The sequence below is a fragment of the Muscardinus avellanarius genome (assembly GCF_963383645.1).
Source record: "Muscardinus avellanarius genome assembly, chromosome: 3".
In the NCBI taxonomy this organism is placed as follows: domain Eukaryota; kingdom Metazoa; phylum Chordata; class Mammalia; order Rodentia; family Gliridae; genus Muscardinus; species Muscardinus avellanarius.
Window position 1 is genome coordinate 148,521,971 of NC_137788.1, and position 5,395 is coordinate 148,527,365.

Sequence of the window (5,395 nt, forward strand, 5' to 3'; positions counted from 1 at the left end):
GGGGACACATGCTTGTCCTCCCAGCATCCGGGAGACTGAGACTGGAGGATCGTAGTTTGCAGACAGCCTCAGCTATTTAATGAGCCCCTCTGCAACTTAGTGAGATCTTGTTTTCAAATAATAAATAAAAAGGAATGGGGAAGTAGCTTAGAGATAGAATGCCCCTGGGTTCACGCGCGCACGCGTGTACACACACACGCACACGCACACACCCACAATAACGGAGGAGGAGAAGGAGGAGGAGGAGGAGGAGAAAAAAGAAAAATGACTTTAGTTTAAAAGCCCAGCTCCAGGAGCAGAAAGGCTGGCTTCTGTCACAAAGTCCTGGGAGGGGTGCATAAGGCTTTTACAGTAGGGAGGGGACAGAAGGAAGAGCAGGGCAGGGGGGCTGCGAGCTGAGCTGGGACTTGGCTAGGGTGTGTGTCCCTGTGTGCCGGGGGCCAGCTCCTGCAGTTTCTTTTCAGACAGATGCATTACTCTTCTGCAAGTTAATTCATATGCTCTGTGTTAGCTGCAGACATAATAAATGCTATTTACCATAGAACTGAAGGAAGGAGGGGCCTGACGGGGTCCCCAGCGCCTCTGGCCCAGAGAAGGATCATTTAGGTGTTAACATCTTAACTATTTAGAGGAGGAGGCTCTTCAGAGTTTAGCATGCCAGGCATTAGGGAGAGGCTTTAGAGGATTAGGGAGGGAGGGGAAAGGAAAAAAGCTGCTGGAGGGACTGTTCCAGCAGGACCCCTTTACGGGCACACCCCAGGACCCAAGGACACCCCAGGATCCCTTAAGGGCACACCCCAGGACCCAAGGACATCCCAGGATCCCTTAAGGGCACACCCCAGGACCCAAGGACATCCCAAGATCCCTTAAGGGGACACCTGGAGGACCCAAGGACATCCCAGGATCCCCCGCACAAAGTTTCCACCACCACCAGGTGGGAACCAAGCCCTTGATCACACAGTGCCTTGGGGAAAACTCAGACCATTCCCAAACCATAGCAGGTTATTAGAATTGGGGGTTTATGTGGATTCTCCCCAAAGCGTGTGGTGGAAACTTAATCTCTAATGCTGGGGTGTTGGGTGTTGGGTCTAATGAAGAACCTGAGAAGTCCGCCCTGATGCATGAATTAGTGCTGATTAGAAGAGGATGGGAGACTGGATTCTTGCTTTCTCTCTCTGACCTGCGACCTCTGCTCTCTCCAGATCTCTGTCTCTCTCAAGCGCTCTCCGCCCGCCCCCGCCCCCGCAGCACTCAGGCCTTCACCGGCTGTGGGTCCCTGGACCGTGCACCTCCCAGCTTCCAGACCTGTAAGAAAAACATCTCCCTTCTTTTTAAACGACTCTAAAAATTTATGTCTCACTTGATAGAGGAAAGGGATGGGGGGGTGCCATGGGAAGACTGAATGCGCGTCTCTAGGAAACACAAATAGGGTATGTAGGCGAACAGGAAGGAGATAAGGAAGCTTGTGGAATGCCTCGCTGGACAGGCATGAATGGTCTTTCATCTTCAGCACCATAAAGCTCTCCCAGGAGGGGCTTGTGGTAGATTTCCTCTTGATCTCTTTCCTGGGAGTAGCCACACTCCTTGAGCCCTCATTCCTTAGAAGTTTCTGCTTGTAATCAGATAAAGGAAGCCTCTGGAAGGCCTCTTTCTGAATCTGTTTATTGAACCTCAAATGTCCAGCTTGAAATAATCACACAAAGTTAGGCATCTTGGCTCATGCCTGTCATCCCAGTACTTGGTGTTAAGTTGGGTCCTGCACTCATGTGACTTTGTGTCACATGACCTCTGCAGGGCAAGGGAGGGGCTGAAACCCCCGCGAGAATTGGGCGTTCCCGCGAGTAAAACCCCCATCTCGCGAGATGATGCATACCTTGAAAAGGAGAGCCCGCGTCCTCTAGCTTCGGACAGGCGCGCAGGCCCCACAGTGCCTCGCCCTGATCCCCGGGAGAGCCGTGCCATTAAAACTTTACATGCCATGTGTACCGGACCTCTCTCGTGTTTTTCACACTCCGCCGTACGCACATTATTTTTATTTTACTCGCATTTAATTTTTTATTTTACTTATCACTTGGGAGGTTGTGACAAGAGGCTCACAGGTTCGAGGCCAGTCTTAGCAACTTAGCAAAACCCTGTTTCAAAATAAAAAAATAAAAGCCAGGTGTGGTGGCACACACTTGTAATCCTAGCATTTGGGAGGCGGAGACAGGAGGATCGCAGTTTGCGGACAGCCTCAGCTACTTCGTGAGACCCTTTGCAAGTCAGTGAGATCCTGTTTCAAAAATAAAGAGTAAAACAGGGCTACGCGTGTAGCTCGGGATTGAATACCCCTGAGTTCTATACCCAGTACCACAAAATTAATTAATTAATTAACTAAAAAATATAAAAATAGGGCTGAGAATGTAGCTCAGAGGTAGAACATCCCTGGGTTCAATTCCCCAGTACCCAAACAAACCAAACTAAGCCATACAAACCTAGGTTTTCTCCATACTGTACATCTTGACAGTTGCTTATTTTTTTTGTGTGTGTGGTACCTCTGGGCTACACCCCCAGCCCTATTTTATTCTTTATTTTGAAACAGGATCTCACTAGGTTGCGGAGGGCCTCATTAAGGAACTGAGGCTTACTGAGAACTTGTGATCCTCCTATCTCAACCTTTCAAGTATTAGGATTGCAAGTGTGTACACCACCACACCCAGTGTATGTATGTATGTATATATATATATATATATATATATATATATATATATATATTTTTTTTTTTTTTTGGTGGTCCTGGGGGTGAAACCCAGGGGCTTTCTACCTCCAGGCTATACTCCCAGACCTTTTTTATATTTTATTTGGAAACAGGGTCTCACTAAGTTGCTGAGAGCCTCACTAAGTAGCTGAGGCTGGCTTTGAACCTGTGTGATCCTCCTCTCTCAACCTCCCAGGCGCTGGGATTACAAGCATGCGCCACCAGGCCCGGCTTATAAATATTTTTAAATGGATGAACACAGTAGGAGTCAGCAGGGAGGCTGCAGTTCCATGGCTGAGCATGTGGTGCGGGGACCTGGGCAGGACGTGAGGCCTGGTCTCCTCTCTGGTGAGGAAGTCACCCCACACAGCCAGGCTGGGGTCGCCCCTGGACTTGGGCATAACTGAAACTGGCTGAGATGGGTCTGGCCACCCACTCACCTGCAGCTCAGCTTTCTTGCCGTCTGCTCCGACTCAGAGTTGATTCCTAGGAGGTTTTGGGTCCAGAGCCGCAGACCAATAGTTTTGGAAGGAGAAATCAGAAGTTTTCACTCTCTCTCTCTCTCTGTACAAGGGATTGAATCCAGAGGCCATCTACCTCTGAGCTACATTCCCAACCCTTTAAATTCTTATTGTTGTTTTGAAACAGGGTCTGGCTAAGTCGCTAAGAGCTTTGTTAAACTGCTAAGGTGCCCCCAAACCTGCGATCTTCTTGTCCCAGCCTCCCAAGTAGTGGAATTAACGGCATGCTCCATGAGGCCCACGCCCAGTCCCTTCCTCCTTAGATTTTTAAAAGAGGACTTGATGTTCCTGCGGAAATGGCCCTTCTCTGGGCTCAGGCATAAGATGGGTTGTCCAGATGTCCATCTGGCTTAGTTAGAAAGGCTTTGAGCAAAGCCCCAGAAAAATAGATCTCCGTAAGGCATTTCTTCCACTCTGCAGAAAAAAAAACACGCAACCCAGGCCTGGGCATGTTCCTTTTCCCAGCAGACTCAGGCCCCTGCACCCCTCGGGGCTGATGCGCGTGGCTGGTCTGTGTCTGGGAATGAGAGATGATTTCTGAATGAAGAAGACAAACATGCCTGGCAGCAGCTCCCCTCAGTCAGCGGCCGGAAATAGAGGAAGCTGGGACTTGAATCCAGATCCTGAGCTCTAAAGCTTTTCACACCACGCGCAGCTGCCTGACGCAGAGCGGCAGACACGCCAGGCGGTACATCACATCAGTGGCGACAGGAGCCTGGGTGGTCAGCCGGTTCCAAGTGTCAGGACTGCAGGCGTTAAGACGGGGAAAATTAGTTGAGACTGGAGGGAGCAGCCAGAGACATGCAGTGGGGGACAGCGGTCAGCAAACCCGCTACCGAAGGCTGGAAAATCGCATAAAGAAGCCTCAGAATGTGACCGACCATTCGGTTTCAGCAAGAAACGTTTGTGCATTTTTAAACTGAAAGCGTGTTTATTCCCTGCCCTGGCCTCCGGCCCTTGGCCTCTGGCTTGGAAACAAAAGGGGGTTGTTTGGTCCCTGGGCTGGGATGTTTGCTTGCAGATTATGATGTATGCCCAGGGCATCTGGTTTGGGAAAGGGGGTGGGCCTGGAGCAGCCATCGACCAGTGTCCACGAACACCCACCCATTGGGCAGTAGGCCAGAGATGGTGTCGACCTCTGAGGTCACTGTTCTCCTGGTACAAGCCCTTGACTTACATCACCCAGTCACGGGAGCCCACCCCGCAAGCCCAGCCCACCCCTTACTGCAAGCAAAGCTCTGCACAGAACACATCATCCCTTCCTTCCTTCCTTCCTTCCTTCCTTCCTTCCTTCCTTCCTTCCTTCCTTCCTTCCTTCTTCTCCTGGAGATTGAACACAGCCCACAAACCCAGTTATCTTTAAGCTATACCTCTAGCTCTTCTTATTTTTAAATTTTATTAATTCTTTTGGTATTGGGGATTGAAACTGGGGGCATTCTACCTCCAAGCTACACACCCGGCCCTATTTGGCTTTTTATTTTTGAAACAGAGTCTCACTAGATTGATGAGAGTTCCGCTACTTGCTCAGGTTGTCTGAGAACCTGCGAACCTCATGTCACAGCCTCCCAAGTACTAGGATCACAGGCGTGAGCCACCACACCTGGCTTCCTATTTGTTTATTTTGAAACAGAGTCTCGTCAAGTTGCTGAAGGTCTCCTTAAGTTCACAAGGCTGGTTTTGAACCTGTGATCCTCCTGTCTCAGCTGCCAAAGTACAGGTTTTATAAACTTGCACCACTGGGGTGCCATGGTCCCTCCCTCCCTCCCTCCCTCCCTTTCTTCCTTCCTTTGAGTCTCAGGCCTTGTGCACACAGGCCAGCGCTCTACCACTGAGCTCCCCCAGGCCCGTATCTGCTTGTCTTTCACTCCAGGCCTGGGCCGGGATCTGCCCAAGGGTGACAGTCATTTCATTCATTCAACAAACATCCCAGGGGTGTTTCCTTTGTGCTGGGCACTGCACCCGGTCCTGGAGACAAGGAGGTGACTTGGTATGGGTGACACAAAGAGAGAACAATTTATTTCCTCCACCTCACTGCTCAGGAGAGAGCCTGGTGGCACCCTCCAACCCTATGACCCTCCATTTTTTTCCCTCCAAGCCCAAGTACCATCATCTCCCCTGGAGCATCCCAGAGGCCTCC